Here is a 22,225-nt window from a genome sequence, read left to right as displayed (position 1 = left end):
TTGTCGGCTCATCGTGGGCTAAAAAAATTATTATTTTGAGACTGAAAAGCGGTGGAATGGGGTTGTTCTATAATTTGTTCATCTGTATTTTCATCTTGTGAATGATGTGTCATTATATGTTGTAACGGACTTTGTGATATGTTTTGCCTAAAATTTGGATTATGTGTTATTGCTAAATTTCGAAAATTTCGTGGGACTAGGGATAATGGATGGTTATGTGGTAGGGGTGGTAACTGTGGTGCTGTAGGCGTTATTTCTATATTATTATGTTCTTCGTCGTATGTGTTCTGTCTTGTTGCTATTTTTGTATTGTATTCTTTTATTTGTGCGTCTAAAAGAATTTTGTTTATTGATGATGAAAAAATTCCAAAAAATCCTGCAAATAGTATGCGTGCTACACTTGCTTGTCTATTTACTTGTGTGTGTGTATAGCACATGTGTTATAGATTCCTTTTAAAAGTGAAAAAAGAAATCCTATAAAGTTAAACATTGCGTATAGAATAGTCAACTTTTCTAAGATGTAATAGGGCCATCCTAGAAAATCAAGAATTTCGTTTTTTAGTGTAACAAAGCTAAAGATATTTATAGGTGAGATATCTTGTGGTCGGTATTTTTCACCGTTTAGATATATATAGTCTTTAATGTCTTTAAAATATCCGCTATAATCTTGTGTATAGATATTTGCAAATCCTGCGGTTTCGGCAAGTTTGCGTAAGTTTTGGTCAATTGATTGTCTTTGTATAGTGTCCATTTGTGTTAATAATTCTTGGAATTGTTGTGTTCTAATGTGATGTTGGATATCGGATTTTGAATATATTCCAATTGATTGTAAGTCGATATTTGGGTTTCGAGCAATAGCTCTAATGCTTTCTGGTGAAAATTTTTTGAGCGATTGCATTAATGTGGGGTATGGGGTAAGAAAGTAATATTTATCTTCATCAGGGTTCAGTTGTACTACATTGTGGCTATTTTCTGATCCACATGGGACTGCGGTATCCCAGAAATAGGTTCGTCTTGAAAGTGTGTCAACGAAATGTACTTTATTTTTATAAAAGATAGGTATTCTTTTATAGCATCGTTTATTTTCAAAAACATATAGTGGTGATACTTTTTTTGTACAGGTATAAAACTATAAAATGTTTACTTCGTAGTCTAAAAAATTTGATCTATTTCCTGATAGTAAATATCCTGCGTAGGGTATTTTTAATACTGCTAGTGCAAGTGATTGTAAGATTTGTGTCCGTTCCAATTCGCATAGTTGGTGAAGTGTTTCGAATTCAGAGAGTGACATTTCCTGAAAAATTCGGCTAATTGTATAGTCTAATTTCATATCTAAGTGAATATCATAGTGGATATTACCAAAATAAGAATTATTCATTAGTGATAGTTCTTGTAAGCGTGTGCTTCTAGTGTCATGTGGCTTTAGATGTCCACCAGGTTGACCTTTGCTTTTTTGAAAATTAACTGGTATATATGATGTTCCTTCGTTTAGAGGATGACTTGTGGCATAAGGGTCAATTTTTATTTTTGCAGTGGTCATGTCTAATCCTTTTTCGTATTCAACTAATATTTCAGAATATTGTGTTTTGTGAAGTGGGTTTCTGTATTTGCATGCAAGTTCTGTTTCTTGATATATTTGAAAACGTGTCAATTTATTTTTCTATATTGTGAATGTTTCTAAAATCAGTACTTTGTTTTCGTGATGGATTTACTTGTTCATATGGAATTGATTGTATAAAGTATTTTTCGTGAAATTTTATCATTCGGGCGTGTATTTTTGCTACTTGAAATGTTGTACATGTATCTTCGGGAAACCAAACAATTGTTGCTTGTGTTCGTGTTGTAGGGTCACAATAGCCTTGATCGTTTTTACAAGGTAATCTAATTCCTTGATAGATCATTGTGTTGTCAGATAAATCGCGTGTGAGTTGTATTTTTTCTAGTTGTATTTTCCAATCGAAAAACATTATTTCTTGATATCCTTTATTTTTTGTGTCTGCTTTGCAGTTTGATGGGTTATTTATACCAATGTGTGGTATCCAGTGTTTATCGTGTATGTCATAAGTTAATCTTCCGTGTGCGCCGTTGTATGGGTATTTTTCATCTAGTTTTATATGTCCTTGATATCTTTCAAGTTCTGCTTGATGTACAGAATCTGCAAAAACTTGGAAATATACTAACTTTCTATCTGTGTTTTTATTTCTTGTGATATTTAGTCGGAGTAACTCATTTTTACAATCTTCGGGATTGAGAGGTAAAAGTCGTTCGATATTACTCTGGTAGAATGATTTGTGGTCAAGTCGGTTTTTATTTCCATTTGAGACTTGTGAACAATGTACTTTCTTTTCAGAAAATGTTGCTGTGAATTTATATCCTATAACTGTTGTTGCTCGGGATTTTGAATAGAGTGTCGCTATTACATTGGTAGTTTCTATAGCTTGTGGTTCTGTTTCGCATTGTGATACTTGATTTATTGCATATTTGTGTAGTGTTTTTTGTTCATTTTCTTCACAATCGTAATGTGTTACTAATAAGTCTTGGGGTCCTGTACGGGGAGAAGGATTAATATTCTGATCGGAAATTACTAGAAAAAAGAGTTGGAGAAAAATTAATATTTTTAGAATATATATGTGTATGATAATCTTGAGTATGGGTTATAAAATGTGATGTAACCAATTGTCTTTTTGGTATATCTGTCGTATTTATATATTACTTCAGTTGTTATAAATGGTGGTGGTAGTGATTGAGCTGTTATATTTGGTGGGTTTAATGGGTAAGGATGTTGAGCAATGTTGTTTAGTTTAACCGTGATTTCAAATTTTAATTGTAGACTATTTTGTTGGAATATTTGGATGTTATGATCACGAATGTCTTCGTGGATGTCTTGTCTATATTGTAATCTATTGAGTGCCCAGTTGTGAAGTCGGTTACTTTCTGGGTGTTGTCCAAATAATGATGGGGGTGCTGTGAATGTATTCCAGTCTAATCTTAGTGGGATATTTGTTGATGAATGTTCTCTATATCTAGCGTCGAGGTTAATTGGGAAAATTAAAGGAAAAGGCGTCGGTGAAATCTGGCTTATTGATGGTGTTGATGGTAGTGATAATGTTTCTGGTAGTGATGATGATGTTGTTGTATCCGTAGAAATATCCGTAGAAAGAATTGTAGGGGTTTCTGGTAATATACCAATTGGGTTTTCCGGAGTACCTTGTGATGGGGATTGGGGTATATCAAAATGAACTCGGGGGTTTGAAAATTTCTGTTTCGTCGAGGATATATAATTTGTCTATTTATTTCAACTGTATTTTGATTTTGACTAAGATTTCGTATTCTACTTAATTCTTGTGGTAGTGTTGGGTATAAGTTATATGTTGGTTCACTTAGAGGTGCTTGTCGTTGAACTGGTTCTAGTGGTTCAGGTAAGCGAGCGTGTCGTTCTTCAAAGGTATATGGGTTATCTTGAAAAGAAATTCGTGTAGATGTTTGGGGGTTGTGGGTAGTTGTAGGTGGTGTTGGGTTATCTTGGGATGATGTCGGTGAAGACTGACTGTGTGATTGTTGGTTAGCAATTTTTGATGGTTTTTGATCTATTTCTTTTAGTAAAAAAATTTATGTTTATTGTAGTATTCTTCTAAAAAATGAATTAGAAGGATTGTTGCTAAGGCGAATGTGATGATTGCTTTCTTTATACATTTGCATATTGTCAAGATGAGGGATGATAGAAATGTTATAAAAATTACAACTAGTAAAAAAATATCTGTTCTACTAAAAATGGTTCGTATCATTTAGATAAGTTTTGTGAATCGTACCTGTGAAAATGGTCAATGGCTTTTGAAAGTTGGAGGTATAGTTCAAATATGGAATAAAAAATTTAAAAAATTTTGCAAAAAATGATTAAGATTATTACAAAAGCTTCAAAGGTATCAAAAAGAAATTTGAATAAAAGTTTAAATATTGTTAAAAAGTTTATGAAAATGTTGAGAATTATGTTGACTGATCGAGAGAAGAGCATTTAAGAAATGGCTTCTCGATCGAATATTTTTTGTTGTTTGAGGCAATTTTCAAGTGTGGTCGAATTATTTATTGGTTTTTTGACAAGTGGGTTGAGTTTTGTGAAAAATTGTTGGGGGCGAATTTTATGGTGTTCGGGAGGTCTTCTTTTTCTTTATTTTTATTTGTCAAGTGATCTGGGGTATTTATGAGATTTTTTTACTTTAGGCTAATTAAAATGGTCGTTCCTTTACTTTAGGCTAATTTAACATTTTTGTTTGGAGGCTATTTGAGGTCTGAGTTGGGGAAATATTGTTGATCTTTGGGTTATTAGATAAGGGAGGGTTATGATATTATGGTGATATTTTTTTTAGTTGTCAAGTTGGAATGGTTTGGTTATTTTTGACCTGGAGGTCGTAAAGTTATAGTTATAGATATGCCTGGAGTTTAATATCTTTCGTCTAATTAGTTTGTGTTAGAGTTATAGAAGGTGACCGATTGAATGAATCCTATTGGCTAATTTTGAACTAGAGTCGCTGCGTGTTTATCAGCATGTTATTTCGAAAAATGAAAGTTCAAAATATTTCAGAGGTGCAAAGATTATTAATTGTAAAATTAAAGCTGTTTTTGAAATTCAACTTTCTTTAATATTTTAGATTGTGGGATGAATGTTTTATAGTTTTTGCGTGTTTGATTTCTAAGTCGTGATGATTCTCTATGTTCTGATTTGTCGACTTGTTCTTGGAGTGTAATTTTTTCTGTCATTTTTTTATTTTTTCTTTCTTTTTGAGGAATATTTTGATCTAGCTTTTTTGTATTGTTTTTCGTTGTAGTTGATTTTTTATTTTGATTTTCGAGGTGAATATCATAGTGTTCTTTTGTATCATTTTCCGTATGTGGAGGATTTTGAATAACTTTTAAACCTGTGAAAGAATATAACTGAGTTAGTTCGCGTAGTGCGTATTCTTTTGGGTAATAAGGTAATAGATTGTTTCGATGTTGAACAATTTCTTTTTGGTCTGAGTCGGTGATTTTATATGTGACGTCAGTGGGTTTGGCAATTATTTGGTATGGTCCTTTACGAAGGGGTTGTAATTGTTTTGAAATTCCTTTTTGAGTGTTAAAATTGGGTATTAAAACAATCGGAGGCTGGTGTAAAGCGTGAATTTATTTGTTCATTAATGTTTTGCCTTTGTAACAACTTTTTTGTTACTTTTTGGTAAATTTCATTGTGTTTTTTATCTCTATTTAAAATCCATTCGGTGTGTGTACCGGAGGCTAATTTAAGAATTTGTGGGTGATGAAAATGATCTTCATCATGTGTGTGTAAAGGAAGGTTATAACAAATTGAGTCTTTATTCGGTTGACAATGACTTTGTGCATTTTTATGAGAGTTTGCTGTAAACATAATTGGTTTGCGTGGCTTTTGATTAAAAACCATTTCATATGGCGACATTCCTAGAGTTGTCGTGATTTGTGAATTATATGCTAAGGGAAATAGTTTTACATCTGCTGACCATTCGGTGTATCTTGTATCATTTCCATTGATGATACATCTAAGATATTCTTGTAGTGAACGGTTCATACCTTCGACTAAGCCGTTTGTCCAAGGTGCATGAGATGTACGTGGTTTGTGTTTGATGTTAAATAAATGACATAGTGTGATGATTTCATTATTTATGAATTCTGTACCGTTGTCTGTAACTAAAATTTCGGGTAGTCCGAACTTGGCTATCCAGTGTTCATAAAGTGTTGTGTAAGCGTAATAAGCGATACAATGTGGTACTGGGTTAAGTGCTACATAATGTGTAAATGCGTCAACAATTACCATAATGTAGGAGTTTCCTTCAGATGATGGTGAAATTGGTCCTTTTGTATCAAATGAAATACGGTGGTTAAAGTATAAACTTTGTGCTTTAAAATCTTGTTTTTGTGCTATTTGTTTTTGATTTGGATAAGGTTTATTTAGCTGACATACAATACAATCATTGCATAGTACTTTTATCCAAACTGGTGCATTTGGGAAATAAAAATTTTCTATGAAATTTGAATATGTTTTCTCTGATCCAGAGTGTCCTTTAATATTTTGTGTATGTGAAATGTTAAAAGCTATAAGAATCATACTTAAAGGGAGACAGGGAACTGTAGATTCATTTAGTTGGTATTCTAGAATGTCTGTGTTTTCATTAATTGTTGTCTTATTAAATTTTCGAAAATATCGGAGGAGTGTTTTATTTCCTAAAATTGTGGTATCTGCCTTTACGGGTTTAGTTTTATATTTGTGCCATGATTTTAGTTGTCTAATTACTGGGTCAAGATTTTGATATTGCTTCAAGGTATTAATTGTAATTTTATCTGTTGGGGGGAGAAAAATGTTTTCAATTTCTAATTGAGATAAAGGAATTGTGTCAAGTGGGTCATGGAGGTCAAAAACTTGATTTACTGTGTATTTTGAATCGTTTGTTTGTGGTCCTGATAAATTTATTTTATCATATAGATTTTCTTTTTCAATTAACGGAAAAAGGTCTTTTTTATGCGAGTGTTGTTTTATTCTTTTTTGCTGGATGTTATTTTTTATCCATTGTGAGTATGGAGTTGGTTTGAAAGTTGATGTTCCAAGTAGATCAAATTCGTAGTGGTTATTTTGGCAATCTAAGTAAAGTGGGAAGTGTTGTAGGTTATTTATCTGTGATTGTTCAATGTCGGTTTTTACTGCATTGCATTCTAGTCGGGGTGATGTTTCGTTTTCTGCAAGGTAAAATTTTATATTTTTGGGTATTTCAACTGTAGTTTTCCGTGTGAGTAATTCAGGTGGTGTATTTCGACTTAATGTGTCTGGTAATGCAAGATTTTTTCCTGCTGTCCAAACTATATGTAAGTTTGGAAATTTCATCAAAATTAATTGAAATCTATAAACTCGGTGATTTGGGTTTGACTTTTGTGTAAAGAGGAAAATGATTGGTTTGTGATCTGTGAATAGAACTGTTGGATGTTTTGATCCAAGTATCAGAAATTCATATTCTGTAAGTGTATAAATTATAGCTGTATATTCTCTCATTAGAGTTGAGAGTCGTAGCTCTGCTTGAGTGAATAATCGAGAATTTGCTGATATAAGGTTCATTTCATTTGTGCCATTGTGTGATTGTAATAATGCTGCGCCGATGCCAAAATTTGAAGCATCGCACATTGCATAGAATGGTTGATTTGGATCTGGAATTGTATTCGAAATTTGTTCAGTTAGGAGTTTTTTAATTTCTTCAAATCGTGTTTGATGTTCTGTATTCCATTAAAAATTATTTTGTTGTCTGAGTATATTATAGAATGGTCTTAAGTATAATTGCATTTTATAAACGTATTTGCTTAAAAAATTTAACATTCCAAGAAATTCTTGAGTTTTCTTTTTGTTTGTTGGTGGTTGAAGTTTCTGAATAGCATCAATAAGTGATTTTAATGGAGTGATTGTCTTTCTTTCTATATTGTGTCCTAAAAATTTAACTCGTGTTAAAAAGAAGTGTGACTTATCGGGGGCGGCCTTCAGATTTTCATTCTGAAGTATTTTGTGATAGTGTTCTAAAACTTTAAACATTTCTTCTTTTGTCTGTGATTGCATAAAAACATCGTCTAAATAGGTGATTTCGTTTTTATTAAGTATTAGTGGTCTAAAAATTTTACTCATAAAAGCTGAAAATGCTGCTGGTCCTATGGATATTCCATAGAATAGGCGGTTGAATTCATATTGTTGATTTCCAATAACAAATTGTGTTAAGCGTCGCGATTGTTCATCTAGTGGCATTTGATTTTATGCACTATTCATATCTGCGGTTGTAAAGTTTTTTCCGTTTATTTTTGTTAAGATAACTTGTATTGGTTCAATAGGCCAATTGCATTTTGATTCGTCTATTAGTGATTTAAGATATCTAGCGTCTAGAACTATTTTTAATGATTCTCCTTTTGCTAGGATGATAACAGGGTTAATAAATGTGTTACCTTTTGGTTGTTCTTCTTTGTTTACCGGTGAGATATTTTTGTATTGCTCTAAAATATCGAGTAATCTGTTCACTTTATCGTGTAGATGAATTAGTACTTTACTTGCTCTTTGTTTTTTGAAAACTGCGTCAGGTTTTAACGGGAGATGTAGTGATGAACTGATTTTGCCAACATCAAATTTGGATGTTGCATAGACTGATGAATATTTTATTAGCTGTTTGGCTAACTTATCAAATTCGTCTTGTGTTATTTGTGAATGTTGGAAGTTAAACATTGTTAAAAATTTCTGTTGATCCTCTGTATAGTTATTTATGTTGAATGTAGGTTTGAAATATGGGGTTTTTGTGAAATAATCTGTCTTTCTTTTTTCATTACTTATTATATTATTTATGGATAGTTCTTCGTTAAGAATTGTGGATTGACAAATATCTAATAATTGGAGTATATTATTTACGCGGTATGCTTTTTCATGCATTGGTGATATTGTAGCGTTGGTTTCGCAATATCCTAAAAGTCCTAAGGGTAATGTTACTTGATACGGTGTATTGTTGTATACATGTAACGAAATGATGTCTGAATTCGTATTGTTTAAATATTTTATGGATGAAATTGTGATTTTGAAAAACTTATGGATAGGTTTGAATTCAAAGTCTGACATAAAGAGTTGTTGTTTATTTTGATTTTTATCATATTGGTGAACTTGTTTTATTGAAAAATTATATATGTTTCCTGGTAGTGGTTTCAGGTGTTTCCGTTGTTGGTTATAAATTGGGTAGAATTTTGAAAAGAATGGTAGTTGTTTATTTAATCTTTGAAAAATGTTAGGGCTGTATTTTTTGTTTTTGTGGACTTATCTTTGATTAGTATGTTACTATTCAAGATGCTGATTGTTGGTATATATTTAGAGATAAATGGTATTCCAATGATATTGTGTTTAATATCAGTGATATGAAATATTTGTTTAAATGGTTTGTTTAAAATTTTATTTTGCTCCATTGTTCTTGTGGGGAGAAAAAATAATTGAACTTTTCCATAGTTTACCAATGTTGATCCTTGTGCTGTTGCTAGTTTACTGGAGGTTGCAAGAGGCGTTAATTTTGGGTGTAATGTTTTGATTTCATTCCATGTGGGAATGTTTATTATGTTTGATTCTGCTCCTGAATCAATTAAAAAATCAATTTCAAGATCTGGTGGTTGAAATTCTTTGTTTCTTGGACTTTCTAAAAGAAGTGGTATTGTCCAAATTTTTTCTTTGGGTTGTTCTTTTTGTATATTTTGATAGATGTGATTTGTATTCAAGCATTTTTTGTCATTTTCATTGGATTGATTTGTAGTGTTGATTTGGTTAGTTTCTTGTGCCGTTTGTGTGGAATGGATGGGTTCAATATAATAATAGTGAAGGAGTTCTAATTGATTTTCATATATATGTGATGAAAAAGGTTGTTCATATATAATAGGTTCGTAGTCATTTTCGACTGCTATCATATTGATGGAGATAGTGTTTTCTGTATCACTTTCTGAATCTGATGATCCACAGTTTATTTGATTTAGTTGTAGTTCGTCATTTACTGTGTCATCAATACCTGGGGGGTCTGATGTAGTTTCTGGATTTGATTGTACTTGATTAATATGTCTTTGGTGTTTAGGTGTACTACTTCTGTGGCGATTGTTAGAATTATTATAATGGTTATTATTTCTATGTGGTGATTGAGAATAATTTCTATATCGATTATTATAACTTGAATGTCGATTTTGTGAATTGTTTCGTGATCTGTTTTGATAATTATCGTTTGATCTGTGATAATTTGATCTGTTATATGAGTTATTTCTTGATCGATTATTCGGGTAATTCTGATTTCGGTTGTTCGAATAACTTCTATTTCGATTATTTGAATAGATTCTATTTCTATTATATGATGAGTTTCGTGATTGATTGTTTGGGTAGTATTTATTTCTTGTGTTTGATTGAGAATTAGATCTAGAAACAAATTGTGTTGTATTTAAATTTGATCTGGAGTAGTTATTTCGACTATTTGGTCGATTGTATTGGTTTTGTGAAGAATTTTGTGTATTTCTTCGTTCTGGTGATCTTCCTCTATAACTTGAGTTATATGGTGATTGATTTCTCGTGTAATTGGTATTGTTCGGAAGTGGTTTTCCTGAACTGTTGTTGCTGTATAGATTTTTGTTTGGTAGATCTTTCTTCATGTATTGATAGAATGATTTATTTGGTTCTTTATATTTTTGAGGTTTATTTTGGTTATCCTGTTGTTTTTGTCTACATTCAGAAATACTATGTCCGTATCGTCGGCAATAATTACACCATTTTTTGAAAGATGGTTTGCCTTTAAAGTTTGGGTGTTTTTCATAAATATTTAAAATTTTCAGTGATTTTTTCAACGAGGTCTGTATCTGATTCCTGTATGTTGTTGATATTTGTGGTATTTGTTTCAATTCGATTAACATATTGTAACTTCAGATTTTCTGTTTCTTCAAGTTTCATTGTGATTTCCGCTTGCTCTAGTTTGTCTACTAGTTTTCGAAAATCTAGATCGGGCTCTCGAATTGAGGAAGGATGGGATGCTCTCTTTTTTATTGCTATTTTCCTTAATTGAGGTGTTAAGGTCATCATTAAGATTTCTGTCATTTTTGTGTTTTTGTAGTCATGTGTATTTAATGAATATGCTTTTCGAACTAGTGTTTCGATACGTACTGCTAATTGTTTGATGGTTTCATTTGGTAATCTGCGAATTTCATTACATAAAACTCTTTGGTGTTGTTTATTTCTTTCGGAGTCAAACATTTTTGAAAATTCTTGTGTAAATCTTTTCCAATTTGATTTTATTTCTATAGGCAATACTGAAAACCATTTTTGGGCTGCGCCATCTAAGGTTGTTTGTATCAACGCTGTGCGGCGATGTATCCAATTTTGATGTAGTGGTGTATTAATTGGTTCAGGTCCTATATTTAAAATTAAATTTGCTGCTACTGCGTTTAAATAATCTTCTACAGAATATTCAGGGTCTGTTCCTGTGAATACCATTAATGGTTTGTTTGATGTTATTGATGATCCACCCATAAGGTATGGATTCATTGTCATTTGTAGTGATTCTGCGGCATTTGGCATTTGTGAAAAATTTGAAAGTTGATTTTTTGTTATTTCGTGTTGTTGAAGGTAATATGGGAGTGGTATTTCATTTTGCATTTGTGTTGGTTGATACGAGTGTGTAATCATTGGGTTTTGTGGCTGAATTGGTTGAAAAGATTGTGTATTAATTGGGTTTTGCATTTGTATTGGTTGTTGATTTTGTGTATCTGTTGGATGTGGAGAAAAAATTCTATGATATGTATGTGGTTTTTGCACTCCTTGTGCGCGATATTCTTGAGTATATGGTGCAAATATATCTGGTTGTAAATAATCATCATCAGAGGATAAGTAATCCGTATGATGAGGTGCTTGCTTTTTATTTTTATTTTGTTGAAAGAATGGGTAATTTTCACTATGATCCTGTGGAGGATGTGAATTAGTTCGAAAATTTACTGAGTTGGTTGTTGTCATTGGGTTATCCCAATATCGAGATTTTATCTGATTATTTTTATTTTTTCGTGAGGATAGTTTGTTTTCAATGAATGTGCGTAATTATAATTATGTTCTGCAAAAGTGTTTCTTGTGAACGTTCTTCGGGTTTTTGACGGTACTGTCATGGGTCTATATGTTTGATAATCCATTTGTGAATATTTTGGAGCAACCGAAGGTTTAACGGTTGATTGTAAGGTTACTTGTGCTAGTGAAGTGTTTGTATTTCTTGGTGTTGTTAAATTTGGACGTATCGGTGAAATACTTTGTTGTGTAGTTGTTGTTGTTTGGACGATTTCTTCATTTATGAAGCGTGATGGTGTTTGAATATCTTGTTGTGTAAGATTCCTAGTTCCATTGAAGTTTTCATTGTGTATGACGGTCGAATTTAAACTGTTATTTCGCGTATCAGGTAAAAATGTATTGTAGTTTAATGGTGTTGCATCAATGGTTAAAGGTACTACTCTTACATAATCTCTTGTATAAGATATTGTACTTATTGCTTGACTTGAGATTGGTTGTGGGATATTTATGAATGCATAATGAGACCATTTGGGGTCCCAAACGTAGTCTGACTGTTCTGTGATGGCGGTATCATCGTTTGAGTTTTGAGGTCTGAAATTTTTTCTTGCTTGCGAAATTAAATCTATATTATGTGTGAAATAATCTATTGTAAACCATGCCACAATTTTTTGTAAGTCATGTTTTGTATGTTGTGAAACTTCGTCTTTAGTGAAATTTTCTTTAATTATATGTAGGAAAGTTGAAAATAGTGTGATTTCATGTCGTACCCTTGTATGTTTGGATGTCTCTGTCGGTGAGACATTTGGGATTTCATTTTCTAATATTGAAATATAACTATATAATATTGCAAAAACTTCATTAGTAAATATGGAGTTTGCTCTTTGTGAGTTATGATATTGTATGCTTTTAATATATTCTAAGAATACTCTTGAAAATTCTAAGTCAAGATCGTCTGTTTGAATTACATATTTGCGGTGATTCGGGTTTGGTGTACTGAATTCTATGGTGTAGATTCCGTATTGTTGTGTTAAATTACATATATCTTTCAGATAATGATCAATAATTTGTCTTTTGGTTTTTACATCTGGGAACTCTGCTTTGCATGGGCTAATTCCGGGTTCAAACAAATTTAGGAGTAAATTTTTGCAAAGATCGTGTTGTCCTCTATTATCGGGTGCATCTACGAGGAAGGGGTAAATATCGTCGTCATCTGGACTATCTTCACTTGGGGTGTGGGTTTGGCTCATTTTTTCGTTTAATGACTGTTCATAGGTAACTATCGATGTGTGTAATTGGTTGATTCCAATTATACAAGTGTACTGGTTTGTGTTTATATTGCTTTTTTATTCTTCTTTTTCCTCTTTTTGATGAATTTGAAGTTGTTTCTGAGTCGGAAAAATATAATTGATCGTAAATGGGACAATTTTTATCAACAGATTTTTTTAATTTATAAAGTTCGTCTAAATTGCTGGCTTCTGATTCTGAAAATGCGTTTCTATTTTTTGAAAATCTTTTTCGTGTGATTTGTCTTTGTTTGGTTATGATTTTTCTTTTTATTGTTTGTCGTTTTGTTCTAAATTATCCAACTGTTTGTGTATGAGGTGTGATTACAGGGTCGTATTTTTGTTATCTATTTCACAGTTGTGTAAAACAAATGTTTGTTTATTTCCTAGATTTTTAAATGACATAAGGTTTAGGATGAGGGATGCAAAAAGTTGTTAGATGATTTCTACTTTCTTAAACTGTTAGTCCTTACGATTTTTTGGTTAGCTTAACCTGGGTCTATTTGTTCATGGTTGGAGAGAAAAGTATATCGATTCCGAAGAATGATTTTTTACTTTCTCGTGGCTAGTATAAGCTAAGGTGTTAACTTACTTAATCTTACTTAGGGGTAGTGATTGTGTTCAAGGGTTGGAGAATAGCAAATCGATCCACAAGGTTCAGGTATAATTAGAACGCGAGTAGTTTGTTAGATACTATTTTAAACTTACTAAGTCTAAGATTTATCCTGGGTCTGGTAAGAGGAGGGTTCAAGTGAAGGATGAATAACCGAAGTTCTTCACTGTTTATCCTAATTTGAATGATTAGTTTTGTTCAAAAATTTCTATTAGTCTTGGGTTTTTGGAAAGGGTTGGATAGTAAATCGACGTTTGAGGTCGTTAGACACTAGCTAAGTGGGTGGGGGAGAACAAAATTGTTCTTTTTGATCCAAGGATAGGCCTTGATGATCAAGTTTTAAATTTAATGAAATAGAAAATTACTGTAGATCCAAGGATAGGCCTTGATGATCAAGTTATAAATTAAATGAAATAGAAAATTAATGTAGATCCAAGGAGAAGCCTTGATGATCTGATTTTAAAATTAAGTGAATTTAAGTTTAAAATGGTTTAAATTGTTTGAGAAAAATTTTAGTTTTTTAATGATATTAGTGAGCTTATGATTGCTGTTATGTTTAGGTGATGAAGCTGGGACTACAGATGATTTTATGATTACTAACAATTTCTTGTCATGCTACTAATTTTTGTTTTGATTTTCAATAAATATTTTCCAAAAATATGTTTTATATAATACTGCAGAATTTAGGAAAACGATCTGAGATCTTCTTATCAATCGCTATTGTATATTAATAATTTTGTTTAGCGCCTGAAATGATCATGAAGATTGACTTCAAGATTTTATGTTTGCAAATGAAAATCTAAATTCATTGCTAATAAAATTCTAAATATAAAAGTTTGTGTTGGCTTTTGCCGTACTATCATATAACTTATATGGTAAGTTTCTACTTTGTCGTATGTCGTCTCTGGTTCGAGGTCTTCTTCCAATTCCGGGTAGTTCTATTATTGTTCGGAATATTGGCTCTGATCTATTGAGTCGTAGAGACATTTCAATTAAATTATCGTCGTATAACATTTTGAAAATGTTTTGTCTAAATTCTAATCTATTTTTGGTTAATTCTAAGCTATTAAGGTCTTGTTCGAGACTTATGGTCGCACCAGATGAGTTAGGACCGATGTGGTTAACTGTGCCTCACTGGTCGCACCAGATCAGTTAGGACCGATGTGGTTAACTCATAGAGTAATTTCGGATAGGGAACACCGTCTGCTCGTCACGCTATCTTATTTTCGGCCGGATAGATTCGTGCAACTTCTTAGTCTAATACCGATCCTAATCTTACTCTTATACTATCTAGTCTCAGGTTGTTTAACTAGTCTCTGCTAGGCTCAATAGATCTAGGGTATACTGGTTTATTGCGGCTGCTGAAGTTCTCTTGGAGAGGCAACTAATTTCTAAGTTAAATTCAAATCTCTCTGGTGCTGAAATTACAAGTAATTTCAGCACTTACAAATAAGTGGGTTGTTAGTTAGATGGATCATGATTGGTTAATATTAAATACTTTACAGTGGTAAAATATCTAATTTATCCAATCATAATATGTAGTTTAGATCAGGTTCCAAAATGCCAAAATCTGAGTTAATTTTTATTTGGAGTATTTTTTGTCTTCTTTTCTAAGTATTGAAGAACTTATATGAGGGCCTAGCTTAAGTCCTTAGCTTTCCAGAACAATTTTTGAATTCGGTTTGAAACGGTTTTTTAGCCGACTATTTTCTAAAAAACAGGTTCATCCATTCAGGGGCGGATCTAAGATTTTCTCGAGTGAGGGGTTGGATTTTCAAAAAAAATTCGAAAAGTTTGTCAGCCTTAATTTTTTTAGGTCCATCAAATTGATTTTCCCAATTCACCAAAAAGACCCTATTTTGAGCAAATTTTCTGCGCCAAATTTTCTGACCAAAATTATGAAAAACAGGCCAAAGAAAACGTTTTTAGGGAATTTTTTGAAAATGTAGACTAAAAAATTGCGTTTTTTTGGCGCGCGCTCCCCTTTTTAAATTAGTATATATTGGCGCCAAAGGCGTCTTTAGAAAAATTTTAGGGTCCGTCAGCCAAAAAAGGATATCTCAAAATAGTACAAAGAGGGGAACCTTTGTGGCGGCAGGTGGTCGAATCCCTGAGCTGCTCGAATGGCGATTTCCTGGCGATTTGTCAGGCTTCTCGCAATGACCTGGCGATTTGTCAGGCTTCTCTCATTTCGTGTCTCGAGACATGAAGCCATGCAATATAGATCAGCCCGATTCTCATTTTAAGTTGTCGCAGTTCTTACCTGCTTCTAGGTGTTGCTTGTTCGCGTACCCAGTTGTCGACTTTTCCCCGTTGTCTGGACAATTTGGATGAAAAAAATTGACACGAACTCTCAAACTAATTACAAGATATAGCAGATATAGCTGATGCTGAAACTATTTTTTATAAACAAAAAAGCTAAAATGCACAAAGATAAACTACACATAACTTGAACAGTGAAACTTATCAGTCAGGCGGAAAAAAATGACCCGATGAATATAACACAAACGTAGTTTCCACTTGAAAAGCTCTCAAAAAGTTGCCAAATAAAAAACTTGGGAGACAAGAAAGGAGAAGTTTGCCAATTTGCTTTCCAAAATTGCATTTTTTGAGCTTCGTTGATGCTTTTTTAGTCAACCAGCCCGGAGGTTAATTATTTAGGTTGACATGAGTGCATATATTTCAGCACCCTTTAAGTTATGATTTACTTGCAAGAGCTCAACTTTTCATTGTTTGACAAAAAATCTTTGTTATATTTCAAAGAATAATATAACCTAGTATAATTTTACAAACGTGGTTGTAATGAGCTTCAAATGAGCCGTGACTTCAAATGTGACTCAATTTTTTTTATATTGCTTAAATAAAAATTTTGTTTACAGATTTCAGAATTCGCTAGAAAAAAGTTCATTTTTACAATCAAGTCTTTGGAAAAAAGAGTAAGCCATACCAATTTCAAATTTTATTTCATTGAATAATGCAAACAACGTTTTCAAGTACCATTGGCACTCACACTGATATTTATGTTTTACTAATTTTTGATGAAAAACGACTGAATATTTATGCTCAGATTGTTTTTTCTATAAAATAATTTTATCTCTTCGAACTGAAGTTTTGACAGAATGGTTCACCTAAGAAATTGATTGACTCAGAAACTGTTCCAATTTTCATTGAGGCGAGCTAGTCCGTCTTTCACTAATTCATGTTTTTAATGAATCTTCTGTTATTTCACTGATAATTAAGTTTCTTAATTTTTTTGCAATATGCAGCAAAAACATGCCAAACTGAGATATTTTTTTTTCAGTTGAAATAGTTTTTCTTCATGCATCTTTTTTGCGGTTTACCAGAACTTTAAGGCTTTTTTATTGAACAAGTTCTTTCTGTGTTGATATAAAATTACCGGAAAAAACTTACCAATTTGATATTTTCAGACTTGTTTCTATCAAATTGGGTTCACATTAGATTAAAAAAGACGGGAACAAAAATAACTTGGATTTTTTGTAGAATTTTCATGACGTGATTTGTCTTTCGAACTTCGACCCTGAAAAACACCCTTAAAACGGGTCAATTCATTGGGTTCAGAATTGGGCTAAAATACATGGTCAACTGATTTAAAAAATCATGTCCAATGACTGTGTATTTTAAGTAAAAATTTGAACCCAAGACAAAGACCCGTTTTAAGTGTAAAGTTTGGCGTCTGAATTTTGCAAAATAAAGACCTTAAAAAGTTTGATAAACTTTGTCAATTTTGCGTTCAGTCTACAATGAACCCTTTTTGAGAGAAACGAGTATAAATTTTTCTTTTTTGTTTGTTTTATCCGGTTACTTTGAATGAGCTGGTTCACCGTAAAACTCAATGAAATTTTGGTAAACTGCTTAAAGGATCTTGCAAAAAAAATCCATGTTAATGAAAGGTGTCGTCAGAATTCGGCGAATTATGCTACCTATTGCGAAAAGAATTGATTCAATAATTTAACTGTCAGTAAAATGATCGAGGAATTAAGAATTTTATTTTGAAACATCCTGTAATTGTGACATGTATTTGTTAACAATACTCAAATTGAGATTTTCATCCAGCTCTCAATTTTGTCATTTTTTTTAACTCCTCAAAATAAAAATTATCCTGATAAAGAGAAGTTGAAATCTTTGTAACTCCTAGATGATGGTAGCAAATGTGTTTCTTGTAAATTGCATAACTGCAAAATTTTTATAGAAAGTTAGCAGCTTTTGATACAGAGGCCAGACTGCATTTTGCAACAAAAACTGAAGAAAAAAATGAGAAGTTCTAAGTTACCTATGGAGAACCTCCCGATAAAGAGGAAATTCTCTGAACCAGCTTTGCTATGAGCCTATAGTGTACCACAAAGTCTAGGAAACTTGAATGTTCTTTTTGAAACAGGCACAAATCACGTGTTTTAAAATTGAAAGAAAACAAATTGTAAACAGAAACTTAACACAGAAAATTGACTTATACAAAATAACATTAGGCGATTTGAAACTTGAGTCAGGAAAAAAACATAAATGAGAAAACATTCACTCATTGAAACCCATGATCTGCTCGTTGTAAGTATGGTTTCAATTTGAATATAACAAAGTTGATTGGAGAAAGAGCGCAGAAATAATACATATGGGATAAAAGGCAAACTGTGCATTTTGTTCATTGTAAGCGGATTCCGCAACAAGGACGCTCCCTTTGTTCTTCTTTTGTTCTTTACTTTCCTTTGATCGTTCCGACAAAATTTTAACATGTTTAAAGACTTGTCTCTGAAATCCAGGAACATACAGACACAAAACTGTGCGCCTATCTATAGCACAGTTTGGCCTCGTAGTGATATTTTTATCGCATGAAATTATAAACGAAAAAAAAAAAAAAAACTGACAAGCCAAGTTAGTTTGATCATCTGGTTGTTTTTAATCGTTATTTTTAACGAAAACATTCCAATAAACTATAAGACAAACAAATGAATTCACATTTACATTCACCAGTGAATGTGAATACGTTAGTTTGTCTTATAATTTATTGGAATGTTTTTGTTAAAAATAACGATTAAAAACAACCCGTTGATGAAACTAACTTGACTTGCCAGGTTTTTTTTGTTTTTTTTTTATAATTTGATGCGATATACACATTTTCTTTGATTCAGTTTTAGAAAAAAAAACAACTCTTAAAAATTTGCGTCGCTTAGTTTTAGCAAATGAACTAAATGTAGTCGCACTTAACAGAAAACGCAAAATAAAACAAGCAATTTTTCTGCCTAGATAGTATTATTTTTGTTTGCTATGAGTCCAGTCAGTTACATGCTAAAGTTTTCAGTTTTTAATTGATGATTGCTCATAAAAACTAATGTTTCTAATTACTGGTTTATTTATGAGTTTAACAGATTTGATTGAAGAAAAAACACAAAAATTCAACTTATCGGATAAATTGCACAACTTTTTTTGCTTCATTTTATACACAGAGACAAAACGGAGCTGCTTAAAATTTGTGATACCACAAAAAGACTGCAATACAAGATACTGAATAGAAAAAGAGGCGGAAGTCGATTTTTTTTTGAAAAATTAACTAAAAAATTTACTTGAAAAAAGTCAGAAGTTCACAAACACCTTTATCTCGGCCATATTTCTTAAGCAACATTAAAAGGAATTAAGAATGACTTCACCAGCTGCACATAAGGCGACAAACCTAATTTGATAAAATTTGAGCTATAAAATTTTGAAACGTTTTTACGACCCGTCCCATATTTTGCTGTCAAAAAGTTGCAGTACAAAATGACTAACTCAATATAACATAAGACGAAAACTAGTTTACATTTTTTTTCAAAAGAATAAAACTATTCAAAACAAGAATTTTACAAATGACTAAAAAAAAAGAGCACTTCAGGGAAATCAAAACCCTGTATAACTGCACTACTGACGCTTAAAATCATGCAAAACTAGCATTTCATAAATCGGAGAAGACATGCTTTTAAATTGCTAACACTATGCAGCAAAAATGTCAGCAAAATGATCACCAGCTAATTGGACTGAAAAATGGGTACCGGTAATACAACGCAATGCTCACATGTGTACTAATATTAATTGGAAGATTTTAAAACTAAAATTTTAGTTATTCTATGGAATTCCAACCTTACAAGAAACTAATAAAAAATAGAATAGGTCTACTTAAAACATTTATTCATATTCTTTTATATTATAGAATTTTTAGAAAAACTTGATCTAGAAGATAGAGGAACTTAAATCATTACTTGCTTATACGCACAGAAAAAAAATTGACCAAAATTTAACAACACAGAGGCGAAGCGGAGCTTCCCATCACTCGAGGTACAACACAAACATTTAAAAAAATAAGTCGAAAAAAACTCAAATGTTGAAAAAAGACTAGGTGAACCAAAATTTTCATGTCTCGATAAAAAAACAAGCTAAGGGCCTAGCTAAAGCTGGAGATATGTGTTTGATATTGCATGAATTTGCTATACTGATGCGGCACAAAACATGTGATTTCAAAAATTGGACTTTGTCCAAACCTTAGTTGCTTCTTTACTTATATAAGTGAGAAAAACAAATTGGAGAAAATCAGTTTTCCAAAAGAGACAACAATTTTGTTGCAAAAAATGAGGAGCCGTCGCTTCTGCAAGAACCAATATTGCAGCGAGTTCTTTTAGTTGAACTTTTTATCTCAGATTTGATTGTGTAAGTTTTAAGAAAATTCAAAGTTTCTGTTTCTGAGATAACTGAAAAATCAGGAAAACGTTCAAAATGGTTCCCAAATCCATGAAAATTTCCTGCAAAGACAAAATTGTGGCCGCTTAAGCAGAGAAGATTTCCAACTTTGAGCTTCTCGATTGAACAAAACCTGAGATTTGGCACGGTAGTTTTTGCGTAGAAACATTTTGCAAAAAAAGGTCAAAATTTCAGAATTTCGGTTTGTTTGAACACCATAAATTTTTTCTTATATAAACTGGGCATAGAAAAAAATAAATGTGGGTTTTTAACAGCTTGTTTTTTCGATTAAACCTATGCTATTAGTTTGGCAGGATAGTTGGCGAGAAAAGTCCAAAAAATGGTCAACTAATCAACAATCTGAAATTTCCGAGAACAATAGCTTTTTGTGAAAGTAGGACTTAGCCGCTTATTCAGAAGGATTCGCTTCATCTTTTTTCCGAGTGAACCCAAAACTTTGGATTTGGAAGGGTAGTTCACGAGAAGTGTCAAAAAATTTTTTAATTAGAAAAAAAAACAGTTAAAGAGTTTTCCGAGGGTCATAACTTTTGCTGTCGAAAAAATTATGACCCTCGAAAAAATTATGAGTCCCATAAGCAAAAGAGCTTCCCTAACCCGTTCTTTGAATTCAACCAATATCTCAAATATCGCAGGGTAGTTTTCGAGAATATTCAAAAAGTTTGAAAAACTGTTAAAAATCAAAAGTTTGACTACTCCGAGGGCCATAACTTTATGTTTCGAAATATTTGCGCGTAGCTGCTGATGCAGGGAGCGTTTTGATACCGTTCTATTCATTGAAACCAAAAACTCAGATTTGAGAGGGTTATTTTTTGAGAAAAAGAATAAAAAATATGGGTCAAATATTCCCCACATACTTTTTCGAAGGCTGTAGACAGAGGAGTCAAGAAAAAGGAGACTCTAAGCGAATACAGCGGCACACAGGGATGTAGGCAGTCTTTCAATGGACACCCATTTTTGAAAATTAGCTAAAGTTTCAGAGAAAAACTCAAACTGTTCCAATGAGTTTGGAAATAATTTTTCATAGGGAAAACAAGAAACTTCGACAAACCAATTTGTAAACAAACAACTAAAATGAAAAGTGCGGATGGGAGTGTTCAAGTTGTGTTTTCCACAAAACTACCTAAATTAGGTCTTTGAATCAATAAAAAACAGACAGAAACAACTTGGGACGAGGAACTTTCTTAAGCGAAACAGAAAATCAAGAAGGAAATACGAAGTCAGGGAAATTAAAATGTCAGATTGTAGAAGCAAAGCAAACAATCAAAGCAACAATTGAAAAAATGCGCGCAGCGAAAAACCAGAAACAGAATATTACCCGTTTGAAAAAAAACAGGTTCTGGTCAGTCAGATTCGAACCCAGGAACCTTTGCCGTCCCAGGCATATTCGTTGCCTCCAGGATAAGTTGACCATGAGCGCATAAAAAATTGAATTCGTTATAAACCTAAAAACAAGTGATTCTGTTAAACAAGTTGTTAATTCAAAAAAGTCTATATTCCAGTTAGATAACGATTGCTAATCGCACGCGTAATGATTCATTTTTCAGTAAAATGTCACGTTGAAATTTTCAACTTAACGAACTGTGTATAATCGGCACTTTATTCTTAGTTCTCCCATTTAGAGAAAACCAGACACTAGGTAAGCGTTCATTTCACTGGTACATCGGAAAATTAACGTCCTTTCAAATCAAGAAAATGATTAAGTTTTTTTGATACCTTAAAACTTTTGCTGTTCGATTGGTGAGTTTGACTTCCTTTTAACAAAGGAAACGAAATGAACTTAAAAAGACATCAGTCATAAGTCTAGCCGCAAAAAATCAATTTCGAGCGCGAACATAATTGAAGCTTATCCTTAAAAACAACAAAACATCACATTTCTTGCGACTTTCACATTTTTGCTGTTTGATTGTCAAGTTTGCCTTCCCCTGAACATAGAAAAGGAAATGAATTTAGAAAGGAAGCAAAAATCAAACCGCGAAAAAGTCATTGAGCCTGAAAAAATTTACCTGAGGACTT

General features: G+C 32.3%; 1 protein-coding gene across 3 annotated transcripts in view; it reads left to right on the top strand.

Moving 5' to 3' along the window:
- LOC134845502 (plastin-3-like) overlaps positions 1 to 22,225 on the top strand; it is a 410,042-nt gene that overhangs the window by 237,570 nt on the left and 150,247 nt on the right. Inside the window, exon 1 of one of the 3 annotated variants that reach the window (XM_063862410.1) lies at positions 6,188 to 6,197. The exons of the other annotated variants lie outside the window; for them this stretch is intronic. The gene's annotated coding sequence lies outside the window, so the exon portion shown is untranslated. Of the gene's footprint in view, positions 1 to 6,187; positions 6,198 to 22,225 lie in introns of those variants that run through there. 3 annotated transcript variants of the gene reach the window in all.

Source organism: Symsagittifera roscoffensis, chromosome 5, assembly GCF_963678635.1.
Source record: "Symsagittifera roscoffensis chromosome 5, txSymRosc1.1, whole genome shotgun sequence".
Lineage (NCBI taxonomy): Eukaryota > Metazoa > Xenacoelomorpha > Acoela > Convolutidae > Symsagittifera > Symsagittifera roscoffensis.
The sequence above is the reverse complement of the archived record's forward strand: the minus strand, read 5'-3'. Positions and strand labels throughout refer to the sequence as shown.